This window comes from Danio rerio, chromosome 9 (genome assembly GCF_052040795.2).
Source record: "Danio rerio strain M-AB ecotype USA chromosome 9, GRCz13ab, whole genome shotgun sequence".
Classification (NCBI taxonomy): domain Eukaryota; kingdom Metazoa; phylum Chordata; class Actinopteri; order Cypriniformes; family Danionidae; genus Danio; species Danio rerio.
The window spans coordinates 23,602,435-23,612,235 of NC_141029.1; the positions used below are offsets into that span (position 1 = coordinate 23,602,435).

The 9,801-nt window shown below is 36.6% G+C and overlaps 1 protein-coding gene across 5 annotated transcripts in view; it reads left to right on the plus strand.

Moving 5' to 3' along the window:
• The window catches only part of arhgef7a (Rho guanine nucleotide exchange factor 7a), a 180,189-nt gene extending 173,725 nt beyond the window's left edge, over window positions 1–6,464 (plus strand). For 4 of the 5 annotated variants that reach the window (XR_015498835.1, XR_015498834.1, XR_015498836.1 and 1 more), the window contains one exon: window positions 3,847–6,464. The gene's annotated coding sequence lies outside the window, so the exon portion shown is untranslated. The remainder of the gene's footprint in view (window positions 1–3,846) is intronic. The other variant, XR_015498838.1, reaches the window with a different exon arrangement.
• The last annotated feature ends 3,337 nt before the right edge of the window (window positions 6,465–9,801 follow it).

The following is a 9,801-nucleotide window of genomic DNA, read 5'->3' on the forward strand; positions in this document are numbered from 1 at the left end:
ACGCGCCAGCAGTCCACCTCAGAACGCCTTCCTTTTTACACCAGAATGCCTATGGGCGCACAAATGAGCGCTAATGCATTTGCTATTTAAACAGCGTAGCGCAACGCCTCAAAATGGCTCTTGTGCCAAGCTGAAACTACCTTAAGACTACTGCGCCACGCCTTGCGCCACACTGCGCCGGGTGTATGATAGGGCCCTTTAGTTTTAGTCTAGTTTTACTCTTCTGAATCATTTTAGTTTTAGTCTAGTTTTACTCTTCTGAATCATTTTAGTTTTAGTCTAGTTTAAGTCTTCTAAATCATTTTAGTTTTAGTCTAGTTTAGTCGACTAAATTTCATAAGATTTTAGCCGACTAATTGTACTCTTGATTTAGCGGACTAAAACATATTTGGTTTAATTTAAGTGTAGTTTAATTAAAAGCTTAAAAGCTTTTACATAGAAGACCAAATATTAGATATATTATAATAATATATTGTTTATTTACAGTGCATCCAGAAAGTATTCATAGCGCTTCACTTTTTCCTCATATATATATATATATATATATTTATATATATATATATATATATATATATATATATATATATATATATATATATATATATATATATATATATATATATATATATATATATATTTCTTGGTTATAGCCTTATTCCAAAATGGATTAAATTAATTTATTTCCTCAAAATTCTACACACAATACTACAAAATGGCAATGTGATTTTTTTTTTCAATTGTTGCAAATTTATTTAAAATAAAAAACCTGAAAAATCACATGTGCATAAGTATTCATAGCCTTTGCCATGAAGCTCTAAATTGAGCTCAGATACATTCTGTTTCCACTGATCATTCTTGAGATGTTTCAGCAGCTTAATTGGAGTTTACCTGTGGTAAATTCAGTTGATTGGACATGATTTGAAAATGAATACTTCTGTCTAAATAAGGTGCCAGGATTCACCGTGCATGCCAAAGCACAAACCCAGCATGAAGACAAAGGAATTGTCTGTAGACAGGATTGTCTCGAAGCACAAGGCTAGGGAAGGTTACAGTAAAATTTCTGCCTACCTGAAAGTTCCAATGAGCACAGTGGCCTCCATAATCCGTAAGTGGAAGATGTTTGGAACCACCAGGACTCGTCCGAGTGCTGGCCGGCCATCTAAGCTGAGGAATAGGGGAGAAGGGCCTTAGTCAGGGAGGTGATCAATAACCCGATGGTCACTTTGTCTGAGCTCAAGCGTTCTTCTGTGGAGAGAGGAGAACTTTACAGAAGGACAACCATCTGTGCAGCAATTCACCAATTAAGCCTGTGGGGTAGAATGGCCAGACGAAAGCCACTCCCTGCCTGGAATTTGCTTAAAGGCATCTAAAGGACTCTCAGACCATAAGAAACAAAATTCTCTGTTTTGATGAGACTAAAATTTAACTCTAAGCTAATACCTTCCCTACAATGAAGCATGGTGGTGGCAGCATCATGCTGTGAGAATGTTTTTCATTATCAGGAACTGAAGACTAGTCAGGATAGAGAGATAGATGAATGCAGCAATACAGAGACATCCTGAATGAAAACCTACTCTTGACCTCAGACTGGGACAGCGGTTCAGCAGGACAATGACCTAAAGCACACTGCCAAAATATCAATGGTGTGGCTTCACAACAACTTGGTGAATGTCCTTGAGTGGCCCAGCCAGAGCCCAGACCTAAATCCTATCGAACATCTCTGGAGAGATCTAAAAATGGCTGTACATCGTCACTTCCCATCCAACCTGATAGAGCTTGAGAGGTACTGCAAGAGGAATGGGCAAACATTCCCAAAGACAGGTGTGCCAAGCTTGTGGCATCATATTCAAAAAGATTTAAGGCTGTAATTGCTGCCAAAGTTGCATCAAAAAAGTATTGAGCAAAGGCTGTGAATACTTATGTACATTTGATTTTTCACATTGTCATCATGGGGTATTGTGTGTAGAACTTTAAGGAAATAAATGAATTTTTTAGAACATGGCTGTAACATTAAAAATGTGTAAAGATTAAAGCACTATGAAAACTCTCCGGATGCACTGTATATCATAAAAAATATTTAAAATTATGTGTCAGCAATTAATCCACAGGTAAGAAAAGTAGCCATCTGAAAATGCAGGAGTGTGCATTTATTTAGCAAACCCTTTATTTTAACGTGGTTAATTACTAGTTAAGCTTTTTAACCAGTCTGTTGAACAGTTTTAAGCCATTAAATCTTTGAAAGGGCCTAAAATAGTGTAAGTCCACTTTGCAATGTCAGTCTATACCAGGCTATACTGTTGTAGTTGGTGTTAACATACAGTCTATGGTGCTCAGCTATAGCACTGAGTAAATAAGTAGTGTAATGACATATGACTGGCAAATGATAATGTGTTATCTTGTAAAATGTGCACTCAGTCCCATGGCTCTGTTAACTCACAAAGAGGAATTGTAAAGCGAAGATGTATGTAAAAAAACAAAAATGCGATTCACTTTAAGGCAGTTTCATTATCTTGTATGTTGTATGCGACTCCCTGATAAGCGAAGATAATAACAATACAGTATCATTACATCCTTACAGACCAAAGAAATAATCACATCGCTGAATGACGTCCGGAATAAAACAGTTTTGGTTTTGTGGTAGAGGTACACTGTAAATGGCTGTTGTCATGAAGATCAAGGGAGGCGCAGATAGCGTGTGAACCTAGAGCGAGTTAGTGGCTTAGCTAAACAGTAGCCGCAACCAAAATGAAACACGCGAAGAAACAACTCCTTATAAAAATTTATGACATGATCTTATGAATTTTAAACTGACCGGTTTAATAACTTTTATTGTACAATCTAACTGAGTAAGTTCTTAGTGTGAATTCTCAGGTGTGAGTACAGCAATTAAAAGCGCACTAAAAGCGAACCAAAAAAGCGTACCGGGACCTGCTTAAAGAGGTGATCTCGATACGATTTCAAACGAACCTTGGAGTGGTTCATTTGTGGTGAGAATATGATCCGTACTTAAACACACCCAATTGCAAAAAGTACTGCACCTTTTGGACTAATCCAACTGCCATAGGTCGATACGCTGTGCATTATGGGATATGGAGGAAAAATATTTGTTGACAGCACTTTATCAACTGAGAGAGAGAGGGAAAAACATTACCTGATGGAATGTTGGTAATATTTCCACAAGATGACCATGTCGCAGTTTAGCTAAATTAATTCACGCCTCCTCGTGAAGTGACGTGCGATGCATTAAAACACTGTTTTCCTGCCACAGCCGCGGTTCATTCTCGAAATGTATAGTTTGACTAAAGCAGGGATACATTCAGTCAGCGCAGTCGTTCCTCCATAGTAAAAAGCAACATTTTGTGCTTGCTGGTTTGTTTTGCGGGAGTTCACTGGCATTTTCCTGCACGTGAATTCTGACCAAGCAGTTTAGGCAATATGTTTAACAACATCTGGCCAATGAGAGACGTGGATTTTGTTAGATGACTGTATTTTGGTTCTTTTCAACTGGTTCGGACCAAAGGCAGCAGTGTGGTGTGAAAACGACCCAAAGACAGCAGAAAGTGCAACAATGTATCATTTATTGCCCTTGGTCCAGACCAAATAAAGCGAACTACAGATGTGATAGCACCCTAAAATCAATCACATTTTTATTTGTATAATAATGACATTGACAATAATCTATTATTATTATGATTGTTATTATATTATTGTTGTTGCTGTCTTGCAAGACAACAAGTAGGAATTCGGAAGGTTTAAGGCCTTCTGTGTGTTTAGGGGCATCCATTTGACATTGAAAGATTTTTTATCAAGTATCCAAACTGTTTTTTGTTTTTTTTTTCCATTTAGGAGATTTGGGACATCCAGCTCCAGTCCGCCACGCTTTGTCTTTAATTTGAGAGATTTGGCAAGTTACCACAAACAAGGCTGGTGAAGTTGATGTATTTGATGGCAGACTTGGAGAGCAAAGGAGGACCTCTTTGGACTTAAAAGCCCCCACACGCTTTTAGATTTGACCCCACAATTTTTCTTCCCTTTTGGTCTCATGTCCTCATCTCTCTCTTTTTTTGTGCATCTTAAATATACGAGGCAGCAGACAGCTCTGGACAGAGATATGAGGAGCCTTCAAAGGCGTGTTGTGACTGCTGTTTCATCTCAGTACAAAGGGTTATGCCGAAATGTGTTCCGCCTTTCAGTATATTTTGCATTTATGCTAATGATGCATAAATCAACAGTGCGCTTTTCTCTGCACTACCATATGAATCTGTAAACAAACCGAGGAAGTTAAGCCGTCAAATTTAATTTCACTTTTACCATGAGCTGCGTCCGAGAATCGTCTTGACGTGTTGATCTTAAATTCCAAAAATATTTTTTTATTTTATTTTGTCTGTTAAAATAAATTTTTTCATCAACATTGAGTCATTCAAGTTCATTCTGAACCAATCAAACGAGTCACTAATGAATAATGTTACCATTTGAATAACCTAGACATATACATTCACCTGCCACTTTATTAGGTACACTGTCCAACAAGCAAATTTCTAATCAGCCAATCACATGACAGCAACTCAATGCATTTAGGCATGTAGACATGGTCAGGATGATCTGCTGCAGTTCAAACCGAGCATCAGAATGGGGAAGAAAGTTGATTTAAGTGGACTTTGAATGTGGCATGGTTGTCGGTGCCAGATGGGCTGGGCTTAGTATTTCACAAACTGCTGACCTACTGGGATTTTCACGCACAACCATCTCTAGGGTTTACAGAGAATGATCCCAAAAAGAGAAAATATCCAGTGAGCGACAGTTCTGTGGGTGCAAATGCCTTGTTGATTCCAGAGGTCAAAGGAAAATGGGCAGGCTGGTTCAACGGTTCAGGCTGGTGGTGGTGGTGGTGTAATGGTGTGGGGGATATTTTCTTGGCCCACTTTGAGCCCATTAGTACCAATTGAGTATCATGTCAACGCCACAGCCTACCTGCTGACCATGTCCATCCCTTTATGACCACAGTGTAGCTATCTTCTACTTCCAGCAGGATAATTCACCCTGTCATAAAGCACGAATCATCTGAGACTGGTTTCTTGAACATGACAATGAGTTCACTGCACTCCAATGGCCTCCACAGTCACCGTATCTCAATCAAATAGAGCCTTTGGGATGTGGTGGAACAGAGATTCGCATCATGGATGTGCAGCTGACAAATCTGCAGCAACTGTGTGATGCTATCATGTCAATATGGACCAAAATCCTTGAGGAATATCTCCAGTACCTTGTTAAATCTATACACACAAAGAATTAAGGCAGTTCTAAAAGAAAAAGCAGGTCCAACTCGGTACAAGTAAAGTGTACCTAATAAAGTGGCCGATGAGTGTATGACTTCACTCAAACTAATCCTCATAATGAGTCCTTAATTACCTAAAACAAGCAAATAATTTCACCTAGCAGACCTATATCGACAAACACTAATGAGGCCTGCTAGTGAAGGCTTACTGTGTGTGTTTGTTTACACAGAAGAGGGAGAGAGTCAGGGAAGAGCCATGGCAGAGGGGGGAAAAAGCAGGATTATTTGTAATTACGTGTGCCAAGTGTTTAATGCAACAGATTGGACACAATAGCGGTGGCAGAATCAGCTGCATATGAGTCCTCCATTATCCTGCGCTGGTGAAGTTGGGAGACAGATTGCCGGCGTAAGCAGCACAGACAGGCTTGACACCTGCTCGCGGCGCTCACGCTCATGCCACCACTGGGGAGAGGAAACCTGATTAACCGCGCTGTGCTAATAGAGAGAGGAAATTAACACAGCGGTATCCTGGTGAAGGAGAGCTACACTCAGAGAGGGGTGTTTAACCACTGGCAGCCAGAAAAGCCATGGTGAGAGATTAATGAACTGTGCAGTGATGGAGCTCAGAGTCATGCTGTTGATGGGGCTCAACAAGTCTCTGTTTGGGGCTAATGATTCGCCGAAGACACTGGATAGTGCTTTTCCAGCTCTAAATTTAAGGCCAGTTAGACGAGGATAAAACTAATCACTGCATGTTGCCGTGTAATTACTTTTTATAACACTGTTCATTTGCGTAATGCTATTCCTCATATTTGTTTCATGTTGTTTTGAATATTTGTACAGCGCCCCTGTTGGTGATGCCGGAAAGACTTTCTGACCTCAAGACCTAACTAAATTCTGCAAGTGTACAGCAGTGGTTGGAGATTTTTTTGGCCACTCTAACCATTCTCTTAGCATTACATTGGGACAAGACAGACACACGTATTCTCTTAACATTGCAGTGGGACAAGACAGACACATGTCCTCTTCCAGACTGATTCATAACACTTCCAGCGGACTGGATTTCTAAATATTTCCCTGCGGTTTTCTTGAATAGGGTGTCCGCAGGGTTTAAAAAAATATTAAAAGTTGATAAATCAATTATGAGTATTTGAAAACCCTTAAAATGTAATAAAAATTCTTAATCATATTTTAAGAGGTCTTTAATTTTTGTTTAAGCGTTCTCCAAAGTGTTTGACTCCAAAAAGCATAAATGTATTTGTTTTCTTCCTAATAATAGCAACGGCGTTCTCGATCCACGTGATTGGTTCGGGCTGGGGTGTGTCCAGTGAAGCTCCCCTATCCGGGTGATGTCACGTAAATTGCGACAAACATGGGAAGGTGATGTGATGCTCTTCACATGTGGCGAAACCATAGAGCGAAACAGACGACAAAATGGGAAAATGTAAGTTTGCGTACTCGGGGTTGAAGAAAGATGAGTTTAAAAAGTGTCTAAAGCCTGTGCTGGACACAACAGTGTAATTTATTATTTAAAGCTTTTCTTCCAAACTTATCTAAGTTCTGTTGCATGGTTGTGCTCTATTGATTTATTTAACTACAATAGTTTATTAACAACTGTTCATTAAGTTAGAGGTTTGATACCGGTTAGAACTTGAAGTAGCGATGAGGTTTTAAAATATTCTGAGAAGGTCATAAAAAGTCTTAAAAAGGTATTGAAATTACCTTTAGGATTCCTACATATACCCTGTTGAAACCACTTCCTAATTTGTGAAGCTTAACTTTTAGTGCTAATCACATCTGCTTCGTTCTCATCTGTTGTGCTGAATGACTTATTGAGTTTGGCTTGTGTTTTACTTTATATCCATTGACCTTATTCTTCGATGCGAATGTGGGCTCCTTTTTGAGATTGTTTTAGAACTTCCGATTCGTTTGCCTATGGGAGAAATGACTAGGAAAAATAAACAGCAGAAAATGGTCAAACTACTTGCACTACAAACACGTGTATGACTATACAGACAAAGCAGAATCATATAATAAGAAAATATTAGTTTGCAACATCAAGCAAGCTGTTTTTAACATCTAACATTGAACATTAAAATGTTGAGCCAAAAAGATTCAAATGGCTGTGCTCGCTCGTATGCTATTATAGCCAACGTGGAACTTTTTCTTGTTTAGTTACCCAGGTGTAGGCAAGGGATGATAAGCGATTTCAAGGTATACCGCGGTTTGGGAAAGTCGCCAAAAACTGCCAACATTTTCTGTTACACTGTTCCTACGGTATACTGTATGTAGGACTTTTTTAACATTTTTGTTTTGTTTATTAGGACAACTGTATCTCCAGCAGAAAAGATATTCAAAGATGCCGTTTTAATTTGAAAGAAATCTGTGTTTTTGCAACTGATGAAGACAGCAGAAGTCAGTGATTAATTTAAATTATTTAGTAGTAATAGTAAACTGTATTGTCTTTGACAGGACATTTGTTATGGGCTTCACCATATTGCTGCAGACATTCCATAAAACAAACAATAAAAAACAATCCAAAATACAGTAGTTACAAAATTATAATCCTAATTAAGTTAAACTCTTTTTTAATAAACCCAATGGGTAGGGCCAGATGGAATCTGCAGACGTTTTTGCTATTTCTTTGGAGAATTTTGGTAAAAGTCTGTGGATTTCTGTGGAATTATTTTGAGAGTATCATAACTAAAACCTTAATATATAAAATAAAAAAACATCTTTTTAACTTTTATTTAATGTTTAAAATGCAAATCCAATTAGATTTACTTTATTTGGTAAATTAAGCAAGTTTGTCATAAGATATATCTAGTAAAAGACAGAAAATAATACTGTATAAACTGCATTGTACATAAATCAGATGGACATTTTCATATTAGTCAATACTATTACTGAAATTAATTTAAAAAACTGAATAAATATAGATTTACACACATTTACTCAAGTAAATAAACAGAATTAATGATGGGCTAAAAATCCTGTGGAAATCTGTGGAAAATCTGCAGAATTCTGTGCGCGCAGATTCCGGGTGGGCCTACCAATGGGTACAAAGGATTTCTTATATCGTTTCAACCTACACTTAGGGACTCAAGGACACTTAGGGATTTAGCCTGGCATGTTTACTGCTCCAAAATATTTTTAATGTTTCTTAAAATAAAATACACTAGTCGTTTCCGAAATTGCCTACTGCTCTGTAAGTACTGCATTTGAATTTGAATTTACTACTCGACTGATAGAAAAGTATGTTCTATATAGCATGAATGTGAATAGTATAAAGCTCGGATATACCGAATACAGAAATATGATTTAAAAATATTTTGCTCGTATGAGTTTATAGGAGTGCCAAAAGTTGTGACACTTATATATTTAACAAATATCTCTTTCTCTCTCGTATACATTTGATCAGCTCACATGGAATTTTAGTTGAAATTTTATTTAAATGGTGCATGAAAGAAGCCTCATGTAAAGAAGAGATGGTATTATTTAATCTGTGATGTTTGGTGATCAGATAGGGTTTTGCAATATTTTGTATTAGTTAAAGTGCTCAGTGTATATAAGTCCACCCCTCACAAATCTATCTTTTAAATTAATATTTTACTTAGAAAGCTATACAATATTTTGTGCGTATACATTAGATTAGTCAGTACTAAAGCTAATTCTGGAGTTTATCTAGCAAAATAACTCACAATAGCGGTCAAAAACTAGCACACCCAAATTTATATGTTATAGAAAAATATTAAATACAAATCAAGAGAAGCAAAGTAATGAAAATTTGGTTTAAATTTTGTAGATTGTAATTAATTTTTTGCAATATTTTGCTTGAATTTAATTGCATTATCTTTCAATTTCTAAACATGTTTGGTGACTAAATATTATTTTAATAAATTTTTCTGTTTAATAAATCTGTTTTGTTTAAATGCACCAAAATACATTGCCTAAATTCACTGAAAATTAAAAAAAAAAATCATTTTCAAAATGGGGTGTACTCAATTATGCTGGGCACTATATTTTGTGTAATAGTATAGTAAACATAAATGTATGTATAATAGTAGTATTTTGTTCTGTGAGGTTAATTATAGTATTTTAAAGTCATAAAGTTTCCCTCTCTTTATATATTTAACACAATATATATATATATATATATATATATATATATATATATATATATATATATATATATATATATATATATATATATATATATATTTCTTTTTTTTGTCATATTTTGAGCTAAACATTTTTTAAAAACTATTTAAAAAAACAATAAAAATTGGCTTACCAATAATAAAATTCACATTCTTCTTTGCTTACCAATTTGCCTGTATTAGTGGAGAGCTCTGCGGTTCCCCTCTATGTACTGAAGTTTAATATGTATGAGGCAGGGAGAGGTGAATTGGATTGAGTGTGCCGAATCGAACTGTGTCTGAGTGTGGTGGTTTGACTCTTTTTAAGAGATTGCCTCCTTTAGGTATTCACTGGTGACAGGCTTTCTTTTCATTGGGTATCATGAG